At 48.2% G+C, this 23308-nt stretch overlaps 1 protein-coding gene across 2 annotated transcripts in view; it reads left to right on the forward strand.

Moving 5' to 3' along the window:
* GRK3 (G protein-coupled receptor kinase 3) overlaps window positions 1-23308 on the forward strand; it is a 1062914-nt gene that overhangs the window by 1001113 nt on the left and 38493 nt on the right. The gene's annotated exons all lie outside the window — the stretch shown is intronic.

Consider the following 23308-nt stretch of genomic DNA (forward strand, 5'->3'; position numbering starts at 1 on the left):
CTATGAAAATATATATTTATTTACCAAAATGTGTGAATTAGGGAGCTGTTAAGTCACTGAGAAGATTATGTGGGAAGGAAAGGGGATGCTGTGCCAATGCAGACAACTCTCTCAAATTACTTTTGGACCCTTTAAAAATATATTGTGCCTCAAATTAGTAAAAGACCATACCTCCCTTCAGATTTTTAACTAGCTGGTGTCATGCCTGAATTAACAGTTCAATGCTCATTTACTTCAGCCTGTTTCTCGGGAAAGGCTTTAATTTCAACAGATCCTATTCCAATAAAATGGCGTTCGCAATTGCCTCACGTTTGTCTTGAAGACATTGTATGTCAATATTCTGATTTTGTCATTTGAGGATCCAACTTTTTGTTTGTTTTTTGTCAATACCTTTTCTATTCTTGTTTTTTCTATTGTTCTTTCATGTTCTTGTTCAGTCACTCTGTGGCTGCCTCCTTACTTCCTAAATCATTGTTTAAATTCTACACAGTTCTTTTCAAATTCAGAGATTTCTGAGCAGTTCCTTTCAAGGCTTAACAACTTGATAAATGACATCTGATGGAAACATTTCCCATGTAGTTTTTGCAATTTCTTTATTATAGAGGGTGACTCTATTTGTCCATACATTACATTAAAGAATCTGTTGGAAATGGCCATTTTTGCAGGGTTGTCCCCAAACTTTTTGCTTCTTCCTCCTTTATTTTTCCTGACCCCGGGTTGTTGTCTATAGGACTCTGGGCACTTTACCACTGCTGATCAGTGCTAAAAGTGCATATGCTCTCTGTAACAATTGTTATTATGATTGGTTATCCATGATTGCCATATTTGATCCATGATTGGCATATTTGTTTTACCAGTAGGTCCCTACTAAAGTGCACTGAGTGTGCCAGGTCTGGGGATTCAAATGCTACTAGTGGGCTTGCAGCACTGATTGTGCCACCGACATGAGTAGCCCTAAAATGGTGTCTCAGGCCTGCCACAGCAGTGCCTGTGTGTGGTTGCTAACTGCCATACTGACCTGGCCAATGTCCCCACTAACCCTTCCTTTTCTGTACACATTGGACACCCGTATGTAAGGCCCAAGGTACCCCCCTGGGCAGGGTGCAGTGCATGTGAAAGGTAGAGCATGTACTAATGTGGGTGACAGGCTCTGATAGTGAAATACTGCCAATTTCGTTTTTCACTATTGAAAGACTATCTTGCCCATAGGCTAGAATGGGGAATGCTGTGTATAATATGTATCTGCATATCTTCCCATAGGAGCAAGATGGAAATTTGAAGTCTGATATCCCTGAACTCAGAATTTAATAACCCATCTTTTAGGAGGGATGGTTTTTAAATCCTGTATTTGAAAACAGCACTTTTAGGAAGTGGCTGTATTCTTGTCTGACCGTTCTGTGTGCCTTTGCCTGATTGTGAATTGACTGTCTGGTTTGTGAGTGATAGGGGTTGGGTTGGCTCCAGGAGGCTGGATGAGGCAAATCTGGGCTGAATAGCTCCATCTGCATCTTGAGTGGTGGGAGGGGATAGCACTTGGGCCTGAATAGGGCTGTGCCTGTATTCCACAATGCTGGCTCGACCTCCTGCTGGGCGGCTGACGACCCTGCCCCTCTCTGTCAAAGGAAAGAAGGAGTCATGTAAACAGAGTGCTCCAGGACTGACCAGAACTGGATTGGACTGTGCAAAGACATCTCTGCCTTCAGAGAACAAAGAGAATATTGGTATGAAAAGGGATACTCAGACTCCTGAACTTTAGATCATCCTGGAATCAAGAAGGAACCTCTGCCAAGGGGAAAGCTGGAAGACTGAAGAAGAAGGACTGGCCTACTGTAAGGCTGACCTGCAGTTGCTTTGCTGCCAAGGAGAGGGGAAGGACTTTGCTGTTGCTGTGTCCACTTGTTTGAAGAGATCTCCAAGGGCCTGAGGAGAGCTGGCCTCCTGTTAAGAAGTCCCAGGAACAAAAGGACTTCACCCCAATCTTCCCCCTGAACTCTGCTGTGTGAGTTCTGACCTGCCTAGAGTGTTTGATCCATTTGTGGGGAAGAAAATAGGAAGATCTACAATCTGCACGCATCGCTCGCTTGCGGAGCGCATCGTTGACAGTGCGAGACGATTTCTGTCGCTGTGAAGATCGTCGCAGCGCCTGTTGCTGCTGCAAGAACCGATGCATCATTCGCTTGCTGAGCACATCGCCCCGGTGCGGGAAGAATCCTGTTGCTGCGAGTATCATCGCAGAGCCTGTCGGTGCTGTGAGAACCGTCGCACCTCTTGCTTGTGGACCACATCCTGTTGCTGCGAACATCATCGCAGAGTTCAGCTCCAACGCATCGAGGGGACGCGGCAGAAGAGGATCAACACTGAACCGAAGATCGTCGCCACCCCGAAGATCGTCACTTCATTCCTGTGCGAAACGCATCCTACTGGGGAAGCTGGACCCCGGAATTCCTACAAGGTATTGCATCGCTCCCCATACAGACCGGATTTGTCGCAACACGCCGACTGCGTGCAGTCGGGTTGTCGTATTGCCTCCCCAGTGTCTCAGGAGTGACGCATTGCTTGTTTTTCGACGCTGCAGTGGCCGCATTTACAGGTATTTTGGGCTAAAACTGACTAACTGTGGATTATTTTGATGCAAGCCATAGAACTCTTTTAAAATCATATTCTTGAACTGTGTTTGTCGTTTTGGTCTTGTGTAGTTTACATAAAGATACTTTATATTTCTAAACTGGTGTGGAGTCCATTTGTGGTGTTTTCACTTTGTTGCTGTGAGTGTTGGTACAAATACTTTACATATTACCTTTGATAAGCCTATCTGCTCGTGCCAAGCTCCCAAGGGGGTGAGCAGGAGTTATCTAAAGAGTGTATTCCCCTTACCCTGACTAGAAGCAAGGGTCCCTATTTGGACATTGTTACCTACCTCTGGCAACTAGAGACCCCCAGATCTAACGGTATCCAATAAATTAACCTTTTCATTACTGGTCGTGCAGCTAACTCTTAAACCACATTAATTATTGTTCAAGATGCCAAAATGGTATTGAAATTCTTCTTACAATCTGTGTCAGATAATTTAAAAAGGTACTCAGTCAGTCAGTCAAATTGGCTTTATTTCGATATGCAAAATATCTTAAAAAGCAGTGCATACAAATTAAAATAATGACAAAAAGTAAAAAGCATAGCCATACAATACATTTAGGCAAAATGCAAATAGAATACAATTAAAAGGGCAGCAATAAATTATCTAAAAACGATCAAACAAGATGATCTAAATTAAACAATGTACAAAAGCCTTTTTGACCTAATTAACCATGCCCAGCCTAAGAACTTCGCTATACCAAAAACAAGCAGGGGCCGCATGTCAGACTTTAAGATTCGCATAGCCACACTGTAGTGTCTGGTACCCAACTCTTTACACAATGGTTTTAACCATCTGTTTCGAGGCGTTTTCTAAGCAGGGCATTCGAACAAAAAATGGGGGACTGACTCAATCCTGGAAGGGCAGAAGCGACAGAAAGGGAAAGTTTGGGCCGGAATCTTCCAGCGTGCCGTCAGTTCAACCACAGGAAGCACACCTACTCTAAATTTAAAATATAAGGCCCTATCTCTTGATTTTAAAATAATGTCGAGATAGGGTTCCCGATGGGCTACATCCTTTAGCATTAAAAAATCACTAGAGGATTTACATAGATTAGGGTCATTATTTATCTTGTTCATTACCCAATTCCAGTGCACTCTTTTCAAAACCACCTTAGGAGGAGCGGACCTAGAGTGCCAGGCCTCTCCGAGGCCCAGCTCTTCTAACAAATTTTTTACATCCACTAACCACCTTATTTTTGGCCAACCGCACATGGATAATATTTCCTTCAGCCCCTCTGCATAACTACCAAGTTCGGGTACCCTCCATATGCGAGCCCAAAGGAGATGGGGTCTTAGTCGGGCCAAATCTTTGATGGGGCGACAACCCATATCCAAGAGCAATGGGAGGGTGGGAGTGCTAATGGGAAGGAACATCAAGTCCTTCAAAAACTGTATTTTCAGATCAGGATAGGTGATCTACATTCTGGGCTCCCCAAAGCTCCACCCCGTACAGCGCCGCACTATCGCCTCTTGCCATATAAATGTCTAGCACCGGGGCAATAGGTTTAAGGGTAGATAGCCTCTGTTCCTTAAGGACGGCCCCCACCACCCTTTTGTGACTTAGTAACATTTTATGGAGGTGGCTATTCCACCTCATAGTATCGGAAAAGCGGATACCAAGGTAATCGAACTCCTTGACTCTATCCAAGGGTACCATATTTAATGTAGGTGGCCGACCAAGTTTTTTAGGAGGATTCAAGACCAAATATTTTGTTTTATCTGTCTTGATCTTTAGCCCCCTAGTCCCACAGAAGGATTGAAAATCGTCAAGAAGGATCTGAAGACCAACCGGGGATTTTGAAATTAGAAGGGTATTGTCTGCAAATAATAAAGTGGGAATTCTCCTCCCAGCGAGGGATGGTGCGTCAGCAGGATTTTTTAACAGATGCTCCACCACTCCATTCACATATAATGAGAACAGAGTGGGGGCAAGGATGCACCCCTGTCTAACTCCTCTATTTACTATTATCCGGTCAGTCTTTTGGTCCTGATTTCCCCCTCCGCACCTGAGCAAAATTCTCAGCGTGGAGCTTCATTATTAATGATAATAGATATGGAGGCATTCCCAAATCGAACAATACCCTCGATAGGCGGTCCTGGGGCACTAGGTCAAAGGCAGTTTGCAGATCAATAAATGCAAGATACAAACTGCCTTTGCCCAGTACCACCACCTTCCAATATAACATCAGCAGTCGGAATGACTGCTCGATAGTCCCCATGCCGGACCTAAATCCTGCTTGAAAGTCGAACAGAATCTTATTTTCTTTCACCCACTGGAGCACCCTCCCAAGGACCACCTTCCTTGCAACTTTCTGGGTTGAATCAATTAAACTTATGAGGGCGATAGTTAGCTGGGTCATCCCGCTTCCCTTTTTTACAAATTGGGACGACCTCAGCGCCCATCCAGGATTCAGGGAGAGTGGCACCGAGGTGGTTGCATTAAGCAGGGCCGCGATGAGAATCCCCCATTCTGACAAGTTGAGGCGAAGCAGATCCCCCGGTAAGCCATCCGGCCCTGCAGCTTTATTAGGTACAAGAGTTTTAATGGCATTCTCGACCTCCTTAGCAGTGAATGCCATACCCTCCCTCAACCCAGGGGGACCCGACATTGAGAGTTCAAAGGGTTCGAGGGGGGCTGGCCCATCTTCGACAGTAATAGTGTAAAGGCGAGCAAAATGCTCAAACCATGACCGCTCGGTGATATTACAGGTTATGAGTGAGTCAGTGGGCCTATTCTTAGATCTCACTAAGTCCCAAAAACCCCTAGAATCTCTCCCTGCACCTGCTGCTTTCAGGTCACACCAGAACTGATTTTCCCACCCCTTCCTAGCTTCACTAATTGCGGCCCTATACCTCTTCCTAGCAATACTAATCGACCCAATCTCCTTGGTTTTAACTGCGTTAATTAGATCCTTTTTTGCCTTCCTGCAGGGGGTAGAATACTATCCTGGGTTGCCCTTAGGACGCCCTGCTTGCCTGCTCTGCCACCTCGACTATCTATAATAAAAAGATCCCCTAAGGTATTAGTGGTAAGGCAAAAAAAGGATGATATCTCCTGGGGATTCATACTAGTTAGCTGCAGCCTATTTGCGGTCTCAAACATAGTTAACCCTATTTCTAAAACCTTCTCCTCGTCGATGGCAACCTTGGCCCATTTCAGGTGTCTCCCACAATTCGCGGGGCAGACAAGATTTGTCGACCTCGAGACGTGAGGCGCCTGACTGGCTTTATTTGCCCTCCATAAGGTGGTTAGGGATAAAATAAGTGGATTATGGTCACTGTCCACAGATGGTTGAACTACCATATCCAGCAGGTAGGTCCAAAGCTTAAAGTCCAGCAAGATGTAATCAATTCTGGACGAGTGACCAATCCTGTTGAACGTGTGGGCGCCATCAGGGTCAGAGGTTGTTCTCCCGTTAGTCGCCCTTATCCCAAATTCCAATGTGAGGGCGTTTAATTGCACCACTCGATTGGACCACCGCTTGATTGGTGCTACAGTTAGAGGTGGGATTCCTCTCCTGGTGTCCTTGTCTAAGGTACCCAAAATATCATCTGCTGCCAGGGGCTCATAAGAGCAGTTAAAATCACCGGCAAGCAAAAGATAACCGTTAGGGCTACAAGTTCTAAGTTCGTCCTCGAGGGCCGCTAGAGTCGGGGATGCCAAGCCCCCATTGGGGCCTCTTACATATATGTTAAAGATTTCTAGGGTGCGGCCGCTATGGGGCCCTCTGACGGCAATTCTCTGTAAATCAGGAGACCTGGTATCTATATGCCTAATCTGACAACCCAGTGAGATACTGACCCAAACAAGTAGGCCACCCGAGGGGCGACCCCTTCCTGAGGGAGAAACAGTAGCGGGCATAAAATAGGATGTGTACCCGACCTTATGACGTGGCTCCAGACACCAAGTTTCCTGGAAGATACATATCAAAGGACTTGATGAAGGTATTCCACTCTGATGACTCTAGGTTACGGGAAAGACCCGCTATGTTCCAGCTGACAATCCTTAGCTCATTGTCCCGTGCCACATGCTCATCTAGGTGTCGGGCATGATCAAGTTGGATTCAGGGCCAGGTTCCTGTGTTACGGCCTCCGCCGCTACCACTACACTAGAATTAGTCAAGCTTAGTGTGTGAAAGGCCAGGGGAAAGAAGAGTAGAGGGCACGTGTGGGCCAAAGGAGACCATGTCCACGAGACTTGTCCTACCGCTACTCGTAGCTGATTTAGTGTAAGCAGGTGAGGTTCTAATCAAATTATGGCTAACGGGTCAGCAACCCCACCATGGCCAGTGAGTACTAGGGCCTGTATTCTGACACATCAAGCTAAAGGGAGCACAGTCGTGAAGGGGGTATCCACCTCTCCTTCCCTCCCCGTAAAATCAGTCACTTGGCCAAGGGGTTATTGGGCATGGATTAAAGTAGCTGAGGTCACGAGTGCTAATACCAGAGTGACCACCACTAGATTCCTGATTACAAATGAATCTAACTACCCTAGGGTCTTTGAAATTAACCAAAATACAGTCTCCTCTTAGATCTTTAGGCCTGGTGCCTACCCAGCTAACCCTTCTCACATGCATAACCCGACCATCCAGAAAGTTAGGTAAGGGTCTATTCACCTTGAGCCAAAAAAGTGTTTTATTTTTCAGTTCGTTATAAGACTCCTGCTTGCCTGATGCAAGCGAAGGTACCCCCGTTAGGACAACAACAAATGGATGGCAGTCGGGTGGTAAGTTGGCGTGTTGGACTGAGATTACAGCCTTCTCGCCTTCCTGCTTGCCTTTTGGGGCTGCAGTCAAATTACCAGGCCCAGTCATTTTATCTCTTTTACTATGAGCGGAGGTCCTATTCTTGGCTGGGCACCCAGCAATAGAGTGGGCGGGCTCTTTGGCCTTATTGACCACTTTACTAGTTTTCCTAGGGGCTTCGGAATGCACTGGAGCATCCGCGGCCTCCATCCGTTCACCTGGCTGGGACCCCAAGGAGACAGCCAAGTGTGCCGTCGATGTATTTGTGTTTACCTCGATCGGTCCTTGGACTGTCCCTGCTGGGTTAAGATGGCAGGTGGTATCCAGAGCTGTTGCCCTAGAGGCTGAGTTCCCTGCAATTCCCATTCACCCTTATTTTGGTATGTAATTTAATTAGAGATTTCAGGGAGGAAAAATGTATCCACGGAAGCTTGTTCAAATCTGTCCAGTCGTTCATGCAAACCTTTCAGTCTCTCTAGCACGGGGAGGATTAAAGATCTCATTAATTGCTCGATCTGAGCAAACAGTGTGGTTTCTGCTAGGGCACCTACAGTGGGGGCAGTTTGCAAATCATCATCCAGTTGTTCACGTGGGGTGCAGGGAATCCCACCTCCCGAAATGCTACAAGGTTGTTTGCCTCCAGCCCCCATACCCTTCATGGCTCCACCCCCCCTGCTACACTTCTTCCTTAGTTTTTTATAGGGTTTAGAACAGCTACCCTTGCGGGGCCTAACAATGCGTTTCCTTTTGGTAGGTACCACTCCGTCTCCTACCGGCAGTGCTAGCACAGACTGGGAAGTAGTAACCTCGTGACTAATGGGTGAGGACAGATCAACTATGGGGCGAGGAGACTCGGCAAGCCCTGGGGCTGGTAAGGAGTTTCTAGCCCCACCCTGAGCTATAGAATATAATCTATCCAAGCTGGCCCTAACAGTACTAACCTGTTGGTCATCTGGGCCAGGGCAGTCATCGAGCAAAGGGATAGCAACATGCAGAGGGGAAGAGATCAATGCCAGGGGCCCCAGGGAGGAACGTTTCTGAGCAAGCGACTCACGGTAAAGGCAGCGCTCCGTTAAGGCAATCTCATTCTCTACCAGCGTGACTGCGCGAGTGATGAACTGGTCCATGGTTCCACTCACACAACCCCCTCCCCCCCTCAGGCTCTTCCCAGATCGTGTTGACATGATATAAGGGAGAGAGACCTACAAGTAGAAGACAGAAAGTATGTACAGTAACGCAACTACTGGGACTATGTAAAGTTGATAGAACTGGCAGTCCGCATACTGAAAGCCACCAGAGTAAAGTTCTTAAGGGTGTGGCCCGTCCCGTCCCTCGCCGTCCCCTGACGGCCTTGGACGGTCCCGCCCTTGTCCCGGGCTTCTCCCGGGACGCTCCAGCGCAGCGGCTACCTAGGACCTCTAAATAGGGCGGGTTACGTCCTGTGGGCGGAGCAAGCAGGGAGAGCGGACCAGGTGTTGCCTGTTGGTCGGGCAGGGACTCCTGGGAGATGGAGTCCCTGCAACAACGCTCGCAGCCCTGATGCGGTGTTTCAAAAGCCTCAACAGTCCTTAGCACCTCCAACCATGGTGAAATACTGCTCCCGCTGTTCAGATCAATGAAGCGGGTGCAGCGAGGTACAGGCAGGAAAAAGGCAGGAAAAGTTCAGCACACGGATTCCCAAGCCCGAGGTTCCACACGGCACAGAGTCTGCATATAAGGTACTCTATATATCCTGTCCATAATACAATCTTCTGCAGAAATTTCTTGCAGAAATTTCTCATTTCCTGCAGAAATTTCTCATTTCCTTCTCCCCGAGAATTTCTTTTCTCACCATCCTCATCATGAGATTTGTATAGCTTGAAGAGAATCAAATGCTCATTGCTGCCACACACATTTAACAAAAAATCTGATGATTTAAAACATTCTGATTGAGACAGATATTCATCATTTTGAGAAACATTTTGCATGATCCAGTTCTCCCTCATTGTTCTTTCGAGACGTATTAATTCGCGAGATTTTAAACTGATTTCATGACTGATTGATAGATATTGTTAGAATTGGAATTTCTGATTGGCTAGGGCTTGCGCATAAGCCAGGCAGAAGCCAACACTCTAGACGGGGCAAGGTAGTTACACGCTGAAGATAACCCTGGCTCCCCCCTTGGTAGCTTGGCACGAGCAGTCAGGCTTATCCCAGAGGCAATGTATAAGCGGTTGCAAAACACACACAGCAGCAACACCCTAGGCACACTACAAAAGAAACTCCACACAAGGTTATATAAAAGAATCCCTCATGGCATTTCCTGCTGGGACCCAGCAGGCACAGCTAGCACCCAAACAGCACTCCTTTCATGTGGTCACAGCCCCAATATTTATACTGCAATTCCCTTCGTTCACCCTGGCACAGGGCTTGGGGAACCAGTCTCAACTGGTTCTGGGGAGTATTTTAGCACTTTGAGTACAGTGTTCACATCCTCCTTTGTCAGGCTGGGCTCTGTCATCAGACACACCACAGGGGGGCTGAGCCAGCATTCACCTAGGCAGGCACAGACCTATTCAGGGGACAACTCCTCCCACTACTCCAAATGCAAATCTCCTATTCAGCCTAGCACTGACTCACCCTGCCCTCCCTGGAGCCACACACCTCACCGGCCCCTGTCACTCCTGAGCCAGACATGCACTACACATCAGGCAGGCTGATACATAGCACACAGAAATGCCAACTTCTAAAAGTGGTGTTTCTAAAATAGTGATAATAAATCTGCGTACGCCATTGTGCAGCATTTATTATTAATGTTCCAAATATACCAAACTTGGCCATGCTGCTCCTCTCATATCAGGAATTACCAATGCATTCCTATGAGAGGGCTGCCTCACAGCAGTGAGAAACCACACTTAAGGTACATGTCCTACCTTTTACCTACAATGCACCCTGCCCATAGGGCTAGATAGGGCCTACCTTAGGGGTGACAGACATGCAGTAAAAAGGGGGGGTCAAAGACGTGGCACACACTTTAGGTGTCATGTCACAGCGGCAGTACAGTGCGTGCACAGGCCCTGCAATGACAGAGGCCTGAGACAGGTTTGAAAAGCTACTTTGGTGGGTGGTGCAAGCAGCGCTGCAAGCCCACCAGTAGCATTTAATTTACTGGCCTTGGGCAACTGAGATACCACTTTACAAGGGACTTACAGGTAAATTAAATACGCTAAACAGGTGTAGACTAATCTTACCATGTTTACCACAGTAAGCACACACACTTTACACTGGACAGCAGTGCTGAAGTTCCCAGAGTCCTAAAACCACCAACACCAGGTCAGAAAAAAGACTAGGAGGGAGGCAAAAAGTTCAGGGATGAACCTTGCAAAAAGGGCCAAGTTCAACAGGTGTATACAAAGAGATTACATTACAAGTTGGAATTCTTTCTGCCAGATGAAATTGTTCAAAATTGATAAAAGGTCGAAAGTATCTTTAATGTATGTGCTTAAATTTGTGCCGTATTGGAATATCTGTTTAAATAATGATTCACCAGCTGAGAAGATTGGTCTTACCGTTGGATTGTTAAAACTTTTATGTCTCTTGGGGAAGAAGTATATAGGTTTTGTCACCTGATGATCTGTCTTGATTTCATCATCTTTTAGAGCAAGGACATCTTAAGTGTTTTGGTGACCCTGGGAAAACTCATTTTGAGGGGCCCTATTTGGAACAGCTCTGAATTTATGATCCAATTTCAGCTTTTTCATGTTGTCTTTGGCCAGGCCACTGATGCTGCTCAGGCACACTAGTCTAAATTCTAAATGTGTTTCCATCTAATAGTCAGGAATAGTGATGTGTGTTTTCAATATTGTAACACAGTGATAGCTCACTAATATTATTGCAAATAATCTCTGTAAGCCACTGCCATGTGAGGGCCTGTTTCGATCTAAAAGGGATTTTTTGATGGATGTTGATGGTTTTCAAAAACATAAAGGCAGCATTTCTCTGCGTAATGTCTGAATAACACTCCCACACATCACCCTATTAAAAAGAAAGTAAAAAAAATGGTATTTAAAACAATCTATCTTTAAGAATCTTTCAAGGTCATCTGGGCAGGACTGTGTGAAGAACAGAGCCAGATCTATCAGGATGCCCCCCTACACGGCTAGGGCCTTGGGCTAGAGCCCACTTTGCCCATGCCTTAAAACGTCTCAGATTTATAAGCAGTTGTGGTTGCCAAATTATGATAAGTTCACCATACTTGCAGTAAATATATTTAGTGGGATTCTTTTCAGGGCTCCCCATCTGTTTTTATCACTTAGCTATCTCTTGACTTTGCCAATATACATTGCTTTGTCTACGCATTAATTTATTGCCACCTTTATCAGCCGGTTTCACGACATTTTGGCCATTCTGTGTGAATTTTTAATTGCCTGTCTTCCCCTAGTAGTCACATTTAAACTTCTGCCATTGCTTCTATTTCTTTACAGCCTCCGCATGAGTCGCTCTCCATCACCTTTATTGTTTGTGCTGCACACACACACTAGGGTAATGCACCCATTCGTAAATAGGGCTCTATGACTTTTAAACCCTTTTTACAAATAAACATTTCAAATGCGTTTCTTTGGTGTTTTACCTGTCCTTATAATAGTTTTATGTCGAGAAAATGTAGATTGACAACTTTTCAGGTGACATCTACCTCCAATCCTTGCTTGACTCACAGTCAGTGATGCTCACTCTGGGGCAGATTTACAGCCCCTGCGCCTCTTTTACGTCACATTTAACATAGAAAAAGTGATGCAAAAATGGCGCAAGGGGCTTGTTAATCTGCCCTTCTGTGTTTTACAATCTTGGTTCCTCGGTCGACTATCTTGGACTATTTTTTTTTGTTCTATATGGTCTTTATTATATGGCCAACACTTTGTTCTGGTGTCACTGTAATTTGCTGACAATGATCGCAGCCATCACTGTATCCGAACGGCACTTGTATGGCAAATATATGGCATGCCCATCCTCTGCCCTACCCTATTCTGATTCTTTGCAGTTTAGTAAACCATGAGGTATAAACAGAATGCTAGGTACACCCCTGCGCCTGGTTTTGCTGCAGTCCAAGCTTCCGCATTGTTTACCTAAATGAAATGCATCTGTGCAATGGCTTTGTTGGCCTCAAACGAGTTCAAACGATATTAGGGGAGAGAGTTCCCTCTAGTGGTCTTTTTGTTAAACTGCAAGCTGAAATATTTTGCCGCAACATACCTTCTTTGCTTTTCTGTGTCAAAAAGTCAGTATTGATTGTTTGTTTCTATGTTTAATATCTTTCAAATAAGATTCTTACGTAATAGTGTTAATTTTGATTCGTTTGTTTACCTGTGTAAAGTAAAAGCGCTCAATGTTTCAAAATACTGAGTGGCATACAATCATAGCTGCCAAGGTTTCAGATTGCTTATGTGTGACATTTTCATAATTTCAGTGTAAATATGAGTGACATACAACGACTGTGAGTGACACTTTCTTGCGAGCAAAATCAAGCAATGAAGACAGGAGATCTATGGATCCACATGCATTCCCACTCACATAGCAGCTGCCTTAAGGAGAATTAATTGAAAGGGAGCTGAGGTAATTTCTGTCGCTCAGGGTTCCAAAATGAATGCAAGGCCCAGTCATATAATCATAAAAACATATTTTTTAAATAGCACTTCAGATTTTCTATAAATAATGGATTTTGGTGTAACACAATGTAACAACGCTCAATATACTGGCCTGAGGAGGAAGGACCCTCTGATTTGCCTCTTTCGGATTGGAGGCAGCGGTGTTTTAATTACTTCAGTGTTTACAAGCAAGACGTAACTCATGTAGCCGATACACAAACACGCCTCTTAATAGTCAAGCACTGACTGATATATAAAATACCCGAAACCCTCTCATGTTTGCTGCAATAGTAGACACATACCTGTTACTAAGCTGTGAAAAGTAGGCATCGTCGTGGGCGTGACTGTACTTGCGGTACAAGCTGAGGGTGCAGATGAGTACGTTCCCAACAGTGCCATGGCCCAACCCCGGTCTGCTTGATGCTAGTCGCCCGCTGTTTGTTTGTGATGTTCGGGGCCAGGCCTGGGTCTTCTCGTGCCCGAGAGGCCCTACGAGGAGGATGAGGAAACATTCCTCGCTGATCATCTCTGCGTGGAGGATGCCGAGCTGGAGCCGTTTCTGGTGCAGGTGCTGGAGGCCTGCCCCATGGGGGTGTCGGTGCTGTGCAACATTTTGGGTGATGTGCAGTGGCCTCTGCAATTGAATTTACGGGCGGCACCACGGCCAAATATGCATTCGCATAATCAATGGGGATTGGACGCTTTTCCTGGAGATCGTGTTGCACGTAAGATTTTAAAATAATTGGTGAGTTTAAATATTTACTTAGTACGCAAAAACAGATGTCGACAAACATGGGTAAGACTGTGTTCAAATTTCGAGCACACACACACACAATCTGGTGGCTGTAGCACTGCACCACTCCTGTCTTACTTCAAATTACTTGTTGCAGCTCAGGCTCGAGCCACGGTCGCAATTGCCGTTTGGGGCCCACCTGGTGACAGTCTAAGAGTCCTCGAGTGTGCAATCCAGTGACAGTCCGTCAGTACAGTGTCGGTGAGTAAAATTAAATTATTCACTCTGCGTCTCGGCTCCCCGCCGATCTGGCAACTTGGACGTGGCGCAGACAGTGACACCACTGAACCCGAGGCTCGTCGACTCAGATTGAGTCACCCACCGCTTCTGCCTCACCTGATTTCCCATTCCTCCGGATGTGACGGCTCAAGGACGGGTCACATCCAGATTGAGGGCACCATGGTGTGCACCAGTAGCAACCACTTCTGAGGGCAGGCACCACTCCCCCCCCTCCCCCACGTGGGTAATTGGCAGCAGTATGTTAAAGCACACGGAGCCGTAAGGATTAATATGAAGCAGCCTGGCTGCGCAGACATTTGTTACATTGAAGCTCTCAGCCACTGCAGGGCTGAGAGCAGACAAGGTTTAACTATTTAAGAACTTACTGAGCCCAGCAAGCAGCTGCTGGCAGCACTTCTCGGAGCAACAGAGCCAGCGCACAGGTGCCCAGGCGCCGCCGGTGGCGCGTGCTGCCGAGTGGCATAAATGCGTGACAAAGCATTTCAGTGCGGTGATGCGGAACACCACACTGAAATGCGTGCGTGTCACACATGTTGCGTGATACTTGACAGGAATGTACAATATAACCAGAAGTGCTCTGGGGAGGGGGTCGGAGGGGAGATCCAGAATATATCAACCAGGATTACAAGAACGTTGTTCAAGTAGTTTCTTTATTCTTAAATGAAGATCCCATCCATCCATCTCACAGCTTCCCCTGGGCAACCGCCACTCTCTTCACCACCCTCAACGGAACCCTTCTATGACAGGGCTCATGACCAGCGTCGGATGGGTAACGGGGGTAATTCGGGCAATGCCCGAGGGGCCGGGGTCCAAGTTACAGCCGAGGGCTGCTTTTGAGCAGCCTGGGGGCTGATTTGAGCGGTGTCTCTGTTGTTCGACTATCCCGCCAGTGGCCCAGTGGGTGTCTGAGTGGCCTTTCTGGAGGGAGATGGGTGCTCATTACCTCCTGTATAGCAGCAACAGAGGCGTCACCCCTTTTCTCTCGCTAGGCCTCCCATTAATGTAGGTATACTGAGCGGGGCAAGGGGCCTGAGCAGGAGTGGCCTCACTTGTTTCAGGTGTGTTTCACTAGTGTAAACTGATGCGTGCATTCCTCCCCTTCCCCCTTTTTATGTAAAATTACGCTGAACCAGTGATTTGAGGGAAGGCATTATGCTAATGTGGGCCGATTTTTTTTATGCGTGCCCGGGCCCATTTTAATTCCAATCCAACACTGCTCATAACGTACATACGTAGCGTTCTATCATTACACAACTACTCAGCTACTGTAGTGTCCGGCTGGACATGTTCTAGTGTTCTGCCTGCTGCACCCCACACTGTAAACCCACCCACAACAGGTGTCACCGGTCAGGTGACCCTGCAAATAAAAAGGGCCAGGCGCACGCGCCTTTGGCCAGTTACCAGTATCCTAAGCATGCCTATGCGTGCGTTATTTATGTAGCATGTGGGCCTGGGGCCCACAACACCAAATTCGTGACGAGCGCAACCCATGGCTCGGCCATCCCACAACTTCTGGCAGGCTGAGAGTTGATTCGAGGGAAGCGTCGCAGTAAGCGCCATGCTTAAGGCGCCTGATCGCCAGTAACCGTCTGCAAAAAACCAAAAAGAATCCTTGCCCGCAATGAACGAGTGGGCTTAAGAGGTGGGAAAGGACATCCCTTAACAAGGCACCAATATGAGCGGTAGCAGCTGCCTGATGCCGCCTGGATGCTGGTGAAAACAAGCGCACCCCGCTAAGCCTGCAAGCACCGGCTGCTGCTGTCTGGCAGTCAATGTTCTGATAACGCAGATTTGCCAAACCGGGACATAACGAGGAACCTTGGCCTGACCGCAGGAGAAATGAACACAACATGAAGAGGCTGCACCGCCCCCTAACCGCCAACACTAGCAGCTGCCGCCCAATACTGACAATGGGCCGGTAGTGTCCCCCCCCCCCCTCCGGCAGTGTGTGGCGGCACCTCCCCAGCCTGCAGTACCATCAGGAAATACTGCAACATTGCTGACCAGGAACAGAGGGTCCTAAGGGCACATGCCACTAGGGCACACAAAGTGCTCCCTACCTGGGTAAGTAACCGTCGGCGGCGCCACCTTCTGCCATCCATTCCAACTGCACACAATGGCGGATCCCACAAGTCGGAGCGAGAATAAAATGCTGTTGAGGCCCTTGGAGGTGGTCATCTGCCTGGCACTGCGAAGCGCTCTGACACCTTTGGGTAAAGTCCGCGCTATATAAAAACGCATAACTTAATACATAAATAAATAAAACAAACAAAATCACCAGCAGTGAAGAAAGTCATCACGCCTGAGGCAACAGCACCTACCAAACCGGGTTTGGTGCTGGGGTCGGAGTCTAGCTACGGCAGTGCTGCCTAGTGGCAGGTTGTTGCACCGCACCTGGAGTACACCTTAGCACACAAGTAGACGCAACAAGAAAATAAGACTGTCTAAATGGAAACGTGCTACCTGGCATAAGTAAGGAAGCCGGCAAGCCTTGCAACCTCTTCCACAGGCCCCAATCATACACTGTGAGTGAAGCCCTGGCTGACAGAGACAAATTCCGCCCGGCGTCCCTACGAGCATACCATGCCTTGGCAACCACGCCCCAGGCTGTTAACCCAGACACACAGAACCTGCACCAAAGCAGCACAAAGCCCGGTTTCTGCATATTCCAAAAATTGGAGGCCCACAGTTTCCGGAAAGACTGCCAGGGCCTGTGAACTTAAGCACTGCACTGCCACCTAGTGGCCTTTTGTCACCACTGCAGAGAAAGAAAAAAAAAGACATTGAAACAAGAGTAGTCAAGTCACCCAGCGTAACTCGAGCTCTGCAAGGCCCTCTGCTGTAGCACCACCTGGGGTGTGTGGGGGGGGGGGGGGGGGGGGGTAGGGGGGGGGGCAATGAGCCGAACAGCACCACACCAATACCTGGTTTAAAACTGCCACTGCATGATCCTTGCCACTGACTAAGGCAGTCACAATCAAAAGGACAGTGGCGCAGACACCAGTCTCGGCACATAGTGAGCTGCTCCCTGTCTCTCAGGCACCATGGTAAAGGACAATCCAGGGGAAAGTGCACGGTCCCCGTGAGAGCATTACATGTGCCCCAACCAGGGAGACAAGCTGATGAGACACAGTACGGCTCCTGACTACATGAACCCCACAGCGTGGAATGTAAGCAAGGCTGCCCCAATCCCCAGAGGAAGTGAGAACAATTCAACATAGACAGCTAGAGCCAGCAAGCACTGCTATCACAACCTGCAGCTAGCGATCTGTTTTCCCCTGCAGAGGCTCACCGAGTGTCGGCCTGAGAGAAGAGGAAAAATCCCCAAGGAGATAAGTGAGCACTGCACGAATCCCAGTGGCTGCCTGATGCCACCACAAGAGAGGAAATTGCGCAACACCCCCCCAATTTCCACGACCTAGTGATCAACCACGCCAAGCACCGGAAGAAGGCACTGTGAACGACCAAGAACGCAAGGTCTGAGGTATGCCAACGCATGCACCCAGAGGTTTGACCTTGTGGGCAGGTGCCTAGGAGAGTGAGACCTCTCCACGGAAAGGAAGCAAGGTATAAGGCAACACGGAGAACCGCCACATCTCCACCGCATCAGCGAAGCCCCACTGTGGGCCAAAGGCAGCTGAGTCTCATCCCTCACACTGCCTGAAGACGGAGTCGCCAGATGTAGGAAGGTGGATACCTTACTATGGTTACCCCAGATGTTTCTGCCTAGTGTTTAGCTGGTTTTCGACTTAGTTGGCCTGGCATCCTGCTAATCTAGGCCCCAGGCTATCTGCTATATCTTTAAAATGGACTCCATGTACCCTAGGTACATCTCCAATTGGATACTGGGTCACCTTATGAGCCCCTGTACAGTGTACTATAGGTACCCAGGGCATAGGTGCATCCAAGGCCTACCAGGGGCTGCAGCATTTATTATGCCACCCCTGGCTGGCCACCCAAATTGACACAACTGGCTGATCACTCAGCTGGGGCAAGGTCGTGTGATCACCCCTTGCTTAGATATAGTATACCTATATCTAACCTTATATCTAGACACATATACACCTATAAGTCACTCCTATGGCAGGCCTTAACAATCCTGGAGGCAGAGTGCTTGGTTTTAAGTGAGATGGTGCTCTAGCATGAGCTGAGCCTGTCTGCAGCTTTCGGAACCATGTCCTTATAGCTGTTCTAGGATATTGCCATACCATATACTCTTAAGTGCATTATGAACCTCCCGGTTAAATGCTAACTCTGGTTTGGCTTTATAAAAACATGTCGAGTAAGGTGTCATACGATTTGGAATACTACCCCCTCGCCAGTTCTGGTGACGGGGGTACCATTCCACCCTTATAGAGGGAGAAGACATGTTGTTCCTACTATTCCCGGTTAAAGTTAACCAGAGCCTCAGCATCACAAAATGGATGCTGCTGCCACAGACACAAGTCTGACCTCCTGTGCTGGCAGTCCTTCCAGCGAGGGAGGCTTGGACAATAGGTTTCCTGCCTTGGGAGGCACCAGCACCACCCCAGACAGGATTTTGTGTATTGGGACAGGGAGGGCTGAAAGGATTGAGACCCTGCCTAGGGCACACAAGGTGTCCCATGCATGGGCCAGTTCAAACCGGTGCTGGGGCACTCCAGCCCCAGCTCCGCCATGAAACTGTACAAAGAGAAAGGGGTGTAACCACTCCCTTCCCTGGTCCCACCCATAGGAGGGACCTAGCAGGTAATCCACCCCCTAAGATTGGTATATAGGTAGGAGCTGGGTCCAGAGATTTTAGATTAATCCTGACTGAAACTCTGAAACGAAACTCTGGACCTTCGACGATCTACTTGAAGAAGACGACTGAAGAATCTCCCTTGTGGTCAAGGAGTGACCACCCTGCACAAGAAGGCACCATCCAGCGATCAATGGCTTGCTTTGTCGCCACATCCCGCCGGAGCCCGAGCACAGACCCTGAAAAGAAATGGATTCCCAGACATCCAACAGCCCGATCCACAGTCCCTGCATAGCTGAGACCTGTGGAGACGAAGAGAGACGTGAAACCGGCCATCTTGAAAGGTCTGCGACCTGCTAACTGTGCAGCCCCCGAGGCCTCCTCGAAGCTGTGCATGGGGTTTGAGAAGCCCCAGCCCGAGCAGCATCTGCACCAAAGATCAGCCCTGCACCCTCACGAGTTCTGTGTGGGGCCCTTTTGCATTTCCTTGCTTGACGCATCTGCCCGGTCACTTGCCCATTGGCTTGTGGCCATCTTGGCAATGATCCTTTGAATCTACACCACTGGTCTGGTTGCTCCAGACTGGCCCTTGCTTCCCTCAAAAGAAGCAGCCCCTCAGACCTTGCTGGTCTGAGTAAGAAGCCTACATCATATCCTGCGTGGGTTGCCTTTGCCAAGGCTTGTTGACTCTAATCCTGAAGTCACACCGCCAACAGCGAAGAGCCTTTGTGGGACAGTCCGTGCCTGACTCCTGGTTGTCATCGACACCTCCTGGTCCACGTGGCTGCAGAGACAAGCTTCCCATCAGCACCTGATTGCTTTGCGACATCGCCTGGTTCCTTCCTGGTCACTGGCTAGTGACCCAGACTCTGTCCCCTCTGCTTTCAGGTCCTCTACATGTTCGATATACCCTTGGATCCACCCGGACTCTTCTCTCCTGTCCGCCTGCAGCATCTTTTCTCCAAGGCTCCATAGAACTCCACGACGAAACCCGACACACTTTGGGACCTATGCACTCACTTCCTGTGGGTTAGGTAACGCGAGTACTGCGATGCTCCTGTAAAGAGTAACTCTCCTAGTGTCCTAGTTTCAAGTGGTTAGCTTCTAGTCCTGTCGGAAGACTCCCAATACTTTAACTTTCTATTTTTACGCACCCATTGACTCCTATGTGTGCACACGTGTGCCTTTAGACACTGCACACGCATCCCGAGGGCCTTCTGCTCCCTAACCATTGTTAGCCCAGTGTAGCCCTAGCGATTCCCAAGGCCCTAGGCCTTACCATTAGTCGTGACGTGGTACTTATACCACTTTTTTAGTATATGGTTTAGCGGGCCACCCGGCCCTATCCATATTTGTGCAACTTTTGTATGTATATTAAGTTACTTGTTATGCGCTTGTGCGTCTGTGCTCATAAAGAGTTCAGGGGATTGATTTAGAAATAAATACATATATATTTTGAATATATATCCTGTGTTGTGTCCTTTCATTTGGTATTAAAGGGATTGCATATGGTAAAACAGCTGGCTTCACATGCCCTCTTGAGTTTAGCCTAAGACTGCTTTGTCCATGCTACCCCTAGGATAGCTGGTCTATAAGGTTGACTTTACAACCATCACCATAAGGGTTGTTTGGACTGGTGCAAGGTGCTCACTAGAATAGTGAACATCATATACCAGGCCAACTTCTCACACCAGAGGCCCGCAACAGGCAAGAGGAGAGTTGTACACCCCACGTGGCATGCCGCCACTCCAACGTGTGCTCCGAGGACCGGCGACAAGTGGCCGGATGCCCCAGTCACACCACAAGCATGGAGCATGTCACACGAAGTGACCAACCCGCAAAGCATGCCTGCATGGAGGCATGAACCGGCGCCCCGACAGCTCAGGCTTGAGGCGCAAGCACAACGCCCTCGAGTGAAGAAAAGAGAAGAGGGTAGAAATCCCTGAGCAGAGGATGGTGCCTGTGGAAGGTCCCCGAGAGGAAGAAGCCACTCCTACTGACAGGTAGACCTGCGACAATTCCACAGAAGAGTGAAGACCGTCCCAAGAACTTGACACGACCAGCAAAATGTCCATGTGGCGCAAACATGAGACATGTGGCTGGCCGCCACATCCACGTGATTAACCATCGTCGGAAGAAGAAGAGCGTGGCATGACACCACTCCACGAAGGAAGAAGGAACAGTGGCACAACGCCACAGGGCAGACAACAACCACAGGCACGCAGGAGAAAAAGGAGCAGAGCGACAGGACAGAGGACTCATACCACCACAAGATGAGCACACCCAGAGACACCAGATAGCCATCACCGATGTCCATGGAGACAGCCCAATGGGAGAACTAAATGTAAGCAGTAGCCAGTGCGAACCGTGTCTCTCTCCAACTCTTCCCAGTGGGACCGTCCAGTCCCAAGCATCAGCAGTCCAAGTCGGTCAGCATCCCTGCTTCTCACCGCAGATGCAGGTCACCTAAAACCAGAGATCGCCACCTGTTTGCATAACTGATAGAAAAAAACTATTTTCATCATCCAGGTGCATCATCGTCAAGGAGCATCGCATCACCAGAGAGTTTCCCCCTACTCCAGACATCCGGAGCTCAACGAGGCGAGCCACCCAGGAACCTTCTGTGTGCCCCATCAACCTGAAGCCTACCGAAGGAGAGCATACCTGACCATTGGAATATCCACCCTTGGGGTTAGACAAGACTTGGCCGTTGCCCTATTTAGAGTTCCGCAGCGACCGCTAAGCACAGCCTACGCAAAGGCCTGCACAGCCCATGTGGTCACGCGGCAATCCAGGGTCAAGGGCCTCAATGGAGTTCCTGTGAGAGGGAAATCCAAATAGGAGAGATGCGTTGGCAGCAGCTACACGACATGCATGGGAAGGGATGTACGGCTTTACGATGCGTACTTTTACAACGCGTGCCGTTACAGCACGTTTTTTTCAACGCAAGTCGTTACCACGACTTGCGTTGGAGGGGGTGCGGACTCAGGAATGTTTTATTTACTATTCCAACACCAGCCTACGTACAGTAGGGAAGGTGTTGGATAGTAAATTAAAAAATTCCTTGTCCTGCAGCGCCCTCCAGCGCAAGTCGTGGTACCGACTTGCGTTGAAAAGACCGCGTTGTAACAGCACGGCGGTGTAACAGCCGCGTCGTAAAGGCTGTTCCCCCATGGGAAGCATGGAGGTCACAGTTGAAAACTGGTCACCCAAAGACCATCAGAGGAAGGCACAGAACCTGAGTCCTGACGGCAAGAACATTTAGACAGAGACACCACCATCTGCGGCTACATGAGCGACTTGGCTGTGAGTCCTGTTGGCAGTTCCTCAGCGAGGCCTTCACGCAGCTTACACGAAGCCCACATGGTCCCATGGCAGCCCGGCCCTCCAGGAGGCTCCAGTGAGAGAGGAGTCCAAGCAAGAGAGGCAAGTCTGAAGTTGCTCTGCTGTCAAGAGCGAGGAAGACCATCAAGCACGTCGCCTCCAAGGAAAGGCCTCACACACTCATACACCAAGATCATCTCATCTCCAACAACTGAAGATGTGTCGTCCACCAGAACCTGACCGCCTGAGAGATCTCCAAAGTGGACTCCCACAAGGCTGCGCTGCTTTGCCCGACAGGAAAGGAGCAGGAGAGCACCATATTTTCAAAGGAATGGCTCTTTCCTCCCCCTTCCCTTGCGCCGGTGCTGATTACAGCTGCTGTGTTCCACGCACCACCTTAGCGCCACAGTGCTAGGTGTGTTTGTGAGTCTAGCATAGGTTTTATACAGTAAGGGAACCCATCCTGGTCAAAATACTATGCCTAGACACGAGGGAAAGCTTTTCCCACTTTGCGTGCTGCACAGTGTCGGAAAATGAAGGAGAAATTAAAGCATTTCTCCTTCCTTGTGCCTAGTTTGAAAGGTCGCAGTTTTCTCATGCTAAACTCAATCTACTGTATTAAGTACATTGAGTTTAGCATGAGAAACCTTGGGTGGTTGCATTGAAACGCCCATGCACCAACCTTGGCACGCCCTATGGCGCAAATTAATGCGAAGCAGCGCATAGCGCTGTTTCGCATTACTTTTACGTTATTTCCAGTGCTAAAGGAGTTTAGCGCTCGAAAGTAAATTAGGAAAAAAAGATTTTGGACCATTTGCATCTATTTTGTGATGAAAACAAGGTGCAAAATCTAAGTAAATCTCCCGCTGATTCTATTCTAAAAACATGCAGATGTATATAGGTATTATAGTTCTGTTCTGGGCTGCATTTAAAATATTTAACAGCTATAAGGAGATGCACCAGGTTTGAGTAACAGTAGGTAGTAAGTTTGTTTGAAGTTTGCAGAAAATTTTCAGAGACTATTCTTAAATTTGTGTAATTTGAATGAGTGCTAAATTCACGCCAGAAAGGGACAATGTAGCCAAGTAAATAAACTGGCATCGCATCAACACCCCTCCCATTAGCTCAGTAGTTATGCATTGAGGGTGCTACTATATTAGGTGGGTTTTGTAATATAGTACATCGTTCCTTTGGTTGATTGGAGAGAGAAAAGTAATCCCTGAGGATTTCC

The sequence above is a fragment of the Lissotriton vulgaris genome, chromosome 11, assembly GCF_964263255.1.
Source record: "Lissotriton vulgaris chromosome 11, aLisVul1.2, whole genome shotgun sequence".
In the NCBI taxonomy this organism is placed as follows: domain Eukaryota; kingdom Metazoa; phylum Chordata; class Amphibia; order Caudata; family Salamandridae; genus Lissotriton; species Lissotriton vulgaris.